Source organism: Triticum urartu, chromosome 3A (genome assembly GCF_056163025.1).
Source record: "Triticum urartu cultivar PI428250 chromosome 3A, HENAU_Tu73, whole genome shotgun sequence".
NCBI lineage: Eukaryota > Viridiplantae > Streptophyta > Magnoliopsida > Poales > Poaceae > Triticum > Triticum urartu.
The window spans coordinates 183,550,105-183,559,441 of record NC_141875.1 but is presented as its reverse complement, the minus strand read 5'-3'; positions in this window follow the sequence as shown (position 1 = coordinate 183,559,441).

Sequence of the window (9,337 nt, the reverse complement as noted above, 5' to 3'; positions counted from 1 at the left end):
TATAATGGGACAAAAGCTATCTTGTGGGGAACCAAGAACAAGAAAATCAGCAAGATATTTAACCTTCCCACACAAGACTACAACATCTCTAACAATCCCAACTAGTGAAATAGTATCTTCATTGGCAAGCTTAATGGTAACATCAATACCTTCTGTCTCAACTGGTGCAATATCATGCATAATTTCTTTGTATAAGGAAATAGGTATTGCACTAGCACTAGCACCCATATCACATAAGCCATGATAACAATGATCTCCTATTTTAATAGAAATAACAGGCATGCCTACCACAGGTCTATTTTTATCTTTAGCATCAGGTCTAGCAATTCTAGCAGCTTCATCACAGAAGTAAATAACATGCCCATCAATATTATCGGCCAAGAGATCTTTAACCATAGCAATTTTAGGTTCAACTTTAATTTTCTCAGGGGGTTTAGGTGTCTTAATATTACTTTTGTTGACCACAGATGAAGCTTTAGCATGATTCTTTATTCTAACAGGGAAACGTGGTTTCTCAACATAAGAGTAGGAACAACAGGATCATTATAAGTGATAGTCTTTTCTTCAACTTTAATAGGTGCAACTACTTTTGTTTCAATGGGAGGGTTATATTTAAACCACTTCTCCTTAGGGAGATCAACATGAGTAGCAAAGGATTCACAGAAAGAAGCTACTATCTCAGAGTCAAGTCCATATTTAGTGCTAAATTTATGGAAAACATCGGTATCCATAAAAGATTTAACACAATCAAACTTAGGTGTTATACCTGACTCCTTACCTTCGTCGAGATCCCAATCTTCAGAGTTGCGTTTAATTCTCTCCATTAAATTCCATTTGAATTCAATAGTCTTCATCATAAAGGAACCAGTACAAGAAGTATCGAGCATGGAGCGATTGTTGTCAGAAAGCCGAGCATAAAATTTTTGAATAATCATTTCTCTTGAGAGCTCATGATTGGGCATGAATATAACATTGACTTAAGCCTCCCCCAAGCTTGAGCGATGCTTTCTACTTCGCGAGGCCAAAAATTATATATATAATTACGATCACGATGAACAAGATGCATAGGAGAAAACCTCTGATGGAATTCCAATTTCAACCGTTTGTAGTCTCATGATCCCATAGCATCACATAGCCTATACCATGTTAATGCATCTCCCTTCAAAGATAAAGGGAAGACCTTCTTCTTGGTAACATCATTGGGCATACCTGCAAGCTTAAATAATCCACAAACTTCATCCACATAGATTAAGTGCAAATCGGGATGCAATGTTCCATCTCCTGCAAAAGGATTAGCCAGCAGTTTCTCTAACATACCCGAAGGAATTTCAAAGTAAACATTTTCAGTAGGTTCAGTAGGTTGAGGAGTAACTAATTGTGGTTCCGGACGAGGTGAAGATACCCCGAACAAACCCCTCAAAGGATTATGTTCCACAGTAACAAGTGACAGTAAATTTTAGCACACTATATAATTTTTTCCTTGCCAAGTTCCACCTACCAAAGGCGCTTCACTCCCTGGCAACGGCGCCAGAAAAGAGTCTTGATGACCCACAAGTATAGGGGGTCTATCGTAGTCCTTTTGATAAGTAAGAGTGTCGAACCCAACGAGGAGCAGAAGGAAATCATAAGCAGTTTTCAGTAAGGTATTCTCTGCAAGCACTGAAATTATCGGTAACAGATAGTTGTGTGATAAGGTAATTTGTAACGAGTAGCAAGTAATAAACGTAAATAAGGTGCAGCAAGATGGCCCAATCCTTTTTGTAGCAAAGGACAGGCCTGGACAAACTCTTATATGAAGTAAAGCACTCCCGAGGACACATGGGAATTATCGTCAAGCTAGTTTTCATCACGATCATATGATTCGCGTTCGGTACTTTGATAATTTGATATGTGGGTGGACCGGTGCTTGGGTACTGCCCTTACTTGGACAAGCATCCCACTTATGATTAACCCCTATTGCAAGCATCTACAACTACAACAAAAGTATTAAGGTAAACCTAACCATAGCATGAAACATATGGATCCAAATCAGCCCCTTACGAAGCAACGCATAAACTAGGGTTTAAGCTTCTGTCACTCTAGCAACCCATCATCTAATTATTACTTCCCAATGCCTCCCTCTAGGCCAAAACAATGGCGAAGTGTCATGTAGTCGACGTTCACATGACACCACTAGAGGGATGACAACATACATCTCATCAAAATATCGAACAAATACCAAATTCACATGACTACTAATAGCAAGACTTCTCCCATGTCCTCAGGAACAAATGTAACTACTCACAAAGCATACTCATGTTCATAATCAGAGGGGTATTAATATTCATAATGGATCTGAAGATATGATCTTCCACCAAGTAAACCAACTAGCGTCAACTACAAGGAGTAATCAACATTACTAGCAACCCACAGGTACCAATCTGAGGTTTGGATACAAAGATTGGATACAAGAGATGAACTAGGGTTTGAGATGAGATGGTGCTGGTGAAGATGTTTATGGAGATTGACCCCCTCCCGATGAGAGGATCATTGGTGATGACGATGGTGATGATTTCCCCCTCCCAGAGGGAAGTTTTCCCGGCAGAACAGCTCCGCCAGAGCGCTGGATTGGTTCCGCCAAGGTTCCGCCTCGTGGCGGCGGAGTCTCATCCCGAAAGCTTGCTTATGATTTTTTCCTCAATGAAAGACTCCATATAGCATAAGGTGGGCATCAGAGGGCCACCAGGGGGCCCACGAGGCAGGGGAGCGCGCCCCCACCCTTATTGTAGCGACCAGACCTCAAACAGTCTGATCTCTGTGCTCCGGTGTCATCCCTGGATCAGTAATGCTGACACCACACAGTACTCGGAGGATTTATAACAGAGTAGCAATCACACACTTATTACATCGAGTGTCCCAAAAGAGAACTATTACAATAAATATGGCTTAAGGCCATCTAATAACGATAACAGCGGAAGGCTTGGAAGATAAGTGAGTCCATCAACTCCAACGGCATCACTGAGTATAGAACCACGACCTAAAACTCCTTAATCGTCGTCTGAAAAGTCTGCAACATTAACGTTGCAGCCCGAAAACGGGTCAGCACATGGAATATGCTGGCAAGGTAACACATAGAGAATAATGGAATGAAACAGCTATACTATATGCATATATGGCTGGTGGAAAGCTCTATGGTTACAGTTTTTGCGTAAAGCCAATTTTTCCCTACTTCAAAGGAATAAATTTAATTACTATCATGGTGGTTGTTAAACATTGAGAATGGTTGACAGCATTCTCAATCCCAATTAAGAATCATTAAAACCCATCAAAATTAATTTAGAGTAACATGTTGAGATTCACATGATAATCCAGGTACTAGATACTCAAGATGTCCATAACCGGGGACACGGCTAACCATGATTAGTTTGTTACACTCTGCAGAGGTTTGCGCACTTTTCCCCACAAGACTCGATCGCCTCCGTTTGGTTTCTCGCACTACATGGTGTTTGAGAAGACGGATGACCGAGACATAGTCTTTCAGAAGCGCTAGCACCTTACGATCGGGTAGACCGTACCACCTACATCCCCTACATCTGCTAGTCTACCACTGTAAGAGTTCGCACAGCTTAGTTAACTATGCCAGAGCCCATAATGGCTTGTGGCTGCACACGGAAGTTTCTAGTATGAATAACCTCATGATCCCTTTGAGCCTGGGTGGCGGTCCAAAGAAAACAGGAAAGTCCTGGAAACCCCAGGTGCCTCTATCCACCCAGATGTGTATTAGGTTTCCACCTTAGATAAACCATTAATTAACAATCTCACATCTGTCATGGATATCACTCACCCAATCCACGTCTACTAGCATAGCATGGCATAATAAGCAAACGTAGAAGTAACTCCCAAAGGTTTGATAATAAACAGGTAATAGGTACTACCTCATCTACTTCCCATCCCACAGTTTAATTAGATCCTAATCATGCAACGTGTGAGGATTGATCTAATGCAATAAAACTGGGTTGTAGAAAAGGTATGATCAAAGTGTTACTTGCCTTGCTGATGATCCGCGAAACCTAGAGATTCGAAGTAACAGGCGGCGCACTCCGGGTATTCTATCGCAGACAAACAACAAGCATACAATAAGTACTCATCTAATGCACGGGTAAAACTCAAATAGAAGATCTAACCAGAAAGTTCAACTTAAGAACCCTGGTTTGCAAAAAGAATCAAATCGAACGAAGCAAAAGAAATCAAACGGCAAAAGAAAACAACTTCGTTCTAGTAATCTGGATCTAGGGCAAATTTTACAGTAACAAAAACATGTTTAAGTTGATTATTCGGAAAGAGGGTTTCGAGACGAAACTCCAGGCGCTTGAATCGCCTGGTTCCGATAAACGAGCGAAAAGTTATACTAAAACGAAAATCGGATCAGAAATCGCGATCAGAAAATAACCGCGGAAAATCCGACGAAGAAAAAAAACGACGAACAAAAAAAAAATTGTTTTTTTAAACAGCATGGAAAACGGGGCGGCGGCGAACCTCGGGCGGCGCGCACTCCGGCGGGGCGGCGGCGGCGGCTAGCGGCGGCTAGGGTTAGGTCAGGGGCGGCTGGGCTCTCTCTCGGCTCGGGCCTCGGGCGCCTTATAAAGGCCCCGACCAGGGAGTCCTGGCCGAGTACGGCCCATAGTCGGTTCCGCGCGTTTTTTTTATAATTCCGCTCGGAAGAAAAATAAAAAGAAATACTAAACGGACTCCAAAAATCACGAAATAAATTTTGCCGGGTTTCTAAAATCAAGCCCGATAAAGTGAACATTTATCTGGGCCCAAACTACAACTTTGAAAAACGCGCATTTTCCTAAATTCAAATAAAAATACCGAAAAAACTCCGAAATAAATCTTATTTGATTTTTTTATTAAATCCTCAATATTTCTATATTTTGGGAAAGTCATTTTATTCCCGCTCTCATATTTTTGTAATAGAAATAATTGATGATAAAATAAATAAAATCAAATGATACTGTTTACATAATTTGAGAAAACTCAAATATGTAAATAACGAAATCCCCAACTCTCTCCGTGGGTCCTTGAGTTGCTTAGGATTTTCTAGGATCAAAACCAAAAGCAAAATAAATTATGATATGCATGATGACCTAATGTATAACATTCCAAATTGAAAATTTGGGATGTTACACTTATGGCCAGGGTGTGGCCCCCCTCTGGAACTTCTTGTGCTCATTATTTTTATATACAGCTTCCGTGAAGTTTCAGGACTTTTGGAGCAGTACAGAATAGGTCTCTAATATTTTCTCCTTTTCCAGCCCAGAATCCCAACTGTCGGCATTCTCCCTCTTCATGTAAACCTTGTAAAATAAGAGAGAATAGGCATAAGTATTGTGACATAGTGTGTAATAACAACCCATAATGCAATAAATATCGATATAAAAGCATGATGCAAAATGGACGTATCAAGGCACAATCGCAGTAGTTCTCCCTTTACTACCTTAGCCGATGTAGCAGAATGTAAGGTAGCAAGCACAGGAGCCGGGCAACCCAACTATTGACCAAAGACATGATTCGGAGCCAGTGCATATAATGCTAAATTCGGGGTGCCGAACTATACTTATAAAAAGTGTTCGGACTTTTGTTGTCGTGATGTGGGGTGCTATGAAGCCCCTGGCAAGCGTCGAGGGTACCAAAGTGTACAGGTGCTACCTGATAGGATTATCCATAGGGGAGCTGAAAAAACAGAAAAGGTACAAAGGTAAAAGGCTGGAGTCCTACAGCTCCAGCCACAAATTGTTCTCATTGTAATTTAATTAGTACGCCAAAGCACATTGATACAGGTAGTGTAATAACCAACAGGCTATTTGACTTGCCGAAACCAAGGGAGAGCTGCATGTGGGTCCTTAAAAATAGGTAAAGTTATCGTTAACGGAATCACCTAAAAAGTCCCCCATATGTCTACGTTTCTCGCCGTCTTGGTGTATTTATCCTTCAAGAGGACCGATGACTAGGCCATCAGATGGTGCCTGTGGGATTGAGACCTGAAAAGGAAACAAGTAAAAGTATATGTGTATCCGACGTCGATTGAGCCGTACTACGGACCACAAGCTAGCCATGCCTCCGTCGATGCCCATGGGATTTTGAGTGTGTAGTTATGTACGCACGGCACGAATGCCACCACTTGATCGGGACTGCGACGGAGGCCGGATTGCTAGTCGAGCTCCTGACGAGCCGAGCTTTCCGACGGCAGAGTAGTTCGAACTCTCTTAACGGTGTCCGCGGGCTCGGCAGTCGAATTAAGGTTCTGCTTAAGAAGGCCGCTCTATAATTCTGCTGCTAAGGCAGCTATGTGCTCTTCTGTACAGAGGGAGCGTTCCGTATTTTCGTTGACTGTTATGACGCCGCGTGGACCGGGCATCTTGAGGTTGAGATAAGCATAGTGTGGTACTGCGTTGAATCGAGCAAACGCGGTTCGTCCGAGCAGTGCGTGATAGCCGCTACGAAAGGGGACGATATCGAAGATTAGCTCCTCGCTTTGGAAGTTGTCCGGAGATCCGAAGACAACCACTAGTGTGATTGAGCCCGTATAGCGGGCCTCTACACCTGGTATGACTCCTTTGAAGGTAGTCCTGGTGGGCTCGATCCGAGATGGGTTAATGCCCATTTTTCGCGCTGTATCCTGATTGAGCAGATTAAGGCTGCTACCTCCGTCCATAAGGACGTGAGTCAGGTGGAACCCATCAATTATTGGGTCTAGGACCAGTGCGGCTGAGCCACCGTGATGGATACTGGTCAGATGATCCCGACGATCAAAAGTGATCGGGCATGACGACCATGGATTAAAATTTTGGGGCGACTGGCTCTATTGCGTAGACGTCCCTGAGCGCATGTTTGTGCTCCCTCTTGGGGATGTGGGTAGCGTATATCATGTTCACCGTTTTGACCTGAGGGGGAAACTTCTTCTGTCCCCCTGTGTTCGGTTGCTGGGGCTCTTTGTCATCGTCCTTGGTTTGCGATCCCTTTTCCCTATTCTTGGCGTTTAATTTGTCGGCCTGTTTAAAAACCCAGCAATCTCTATTTGTATGATTGGGTGGCTTGTCTGGGGTGCCATGAATCTGGCATGGACGATCGAGTATGCGGTCCAAGCTGGATGGGCCTGAATTGTTCTTTTGGAACGGCTTCTTCCGCTGACTGGACTTAGGGCCCCTGAATTCGGCATTGACTGTTGTGTCCTCAGTGCTATCGCTGTTGTTTCGACGCTTGTATATGTTGCGTCGAGACTTGTCTTTGCTAGTTTTAGCTTCAGGGGTACCGGCATCGCTTGCGTTGTTTTTGCTATGGGCCAACCAACTGTCCTCGCCCGCACAAAAGTGGGTCATGAGTGCCATGAGGGCTGCCATGGATTTTAGCTTTTCTTGGCCGAGGTGGCGAGCGAGCCATTCGTCACGGATGCTGTGTTTGAAGGCTGCTAGGGCTTCGGCATCCAGACAATCGACGATTTGGTTCTTTTTAGTTAAGAACCTAGTCCAGAATTTCCTGGCGGACTCTCCGGGTTGTTGAACTATATGGCTTAAGTCATCAGCGTCCGGAGGCCGAACATATGTACCTTGGAAGTTATCTAGGAAGGCCTCTTCCAAGTCCTCCCAGCTGCCAATAGAATTTGCAGGCAGACTGTTGAGCCAGTCCTGAGCTGGCCCCTTGAGTTTTAAAGGGAGGTATTTGATGGCGTGGAGGTCATCATCGCGGGCCATATGAATGTGGAGAATGAAATCTTCGATCCACACCGCGGGGTCTGTGGTTCCATCGTATGATTCTATATTCACGGGTTTGAACCCTTCTGGGAATTCATGATCCAGGACCTCATTAGTGAAGCAATGAGGGTATGTGGTGCCTCTATATCGGGTCGTATCGTGACGTAGCTCTGATGGAGTCCGTCTATGGTTTTCGGCCCGCGCATGACTAAGTTTGTCACGTCTAAATAGGTGGTCGTTGTTGCGTGTCGAGGCACGCCCTCGCGATCCATAGATTGATCTAGTATGTACTGCTTTATTGTTCAGGTTTTGCCAGAGGTCATATGTATGACTGTGGGCTAATTTACCTCTACTTGTGCTGAGTTGCCGTTTTGTCTCGGCCACGTGGTGGCCGGTCTGCTGCATTGTACGATGAGGGGATGTATTTCGGTGCCTCCTCGTCAAACTGAGGTAGCAATTTGCGCTTTGGGTAGCTTTTGGTTGGGCGCTTGAGGCCGTATTCTTCGGCTGCTAGGACATCGGTCCATTTATCATTGAGAAGATCTTGGTCAGCTTGAAGCTGATGCTGCGTCTTTTTCAGGCTCCTTGCAGTGGCGATTAGCTGGCGCTTGAAGCGCTCCTGCTCAAGAGGTTCCTCAGGAACAATGAAATCCTCGGTGCCGAGGCTCACCTCGTCCTTGGAGAGTGGAAGGTAATTATCATCCTCCGAATCTTCGTGTGTGGCCTTCTTGCCAGGGCTAGCCTGCCCATCTTCCCGTTCATCTTGTTCATTAGCTATTTCAATGGGGTCTTCGTTGTCTTCGGCACCTTCTGGAGTATTATCTTCTCCTGTGTCGGTGTTGCTGTCTTTACTACGGCGTGACTTAGAGTGGCGCCGCTGCCGCCGGTGCTTGGATTGTATTTCCGAAGGTTTATCCTCAGCTGGATCTTCCTTGTCCTCGCCGCTGTTCTCCTTTGGTGCATCCACCATGTATACATCATACGAGGAAGTGGCCGTCCAGCGTCCGGTGAACGGCAGGTTCTGGGCATCCTCTTCTCCGGCATCGTCGTCCATACCGTCAATGTCTTCGTAGTCGTAATCAAGTTCGTCGGTCAAATCCTCGACCGTGGCTATGAAGTGGGTGGCGGGTGGGAAGTAAAATTCTCCATCGTCAGCCCCTAGTTCGAGCTGGATATAGTTCGCCTGTGAGTCCTCTGCCAAGGACAGGTTTTTTAATGAGTTTAGCATATCGCCCAAAGGCGAGTGCTGGAAGATGTCTGCGGCGCTGAATTCAAAGATCGACAAATGATCAAGCTCGGCGTTCGCGGGCTCACGTGGTTCGGAACTTACGACCGGAGACAAGTCCGGGGTTCCACTGAAAAAAACGTCGTGAGAGGTTAAGTCTATGTGCGGCTCCAACGCCGTTGAATCTGTGGCCTCCGTAGTGGGGTTGATCCTCCCGTCCTTGGATGGTGCAGCTTGCTCCGGATCTAGGGCCATAGTGATTACAGGAGCAATCTCCCGGATGCGGCATGATGAAAGATTTAGGTCATGATCATCGGGGTGACCAGGAGCGGCTACCGCGGTCTCGAATCCGTCGAAGATCAAGTCTCCACGGATGTCTGCA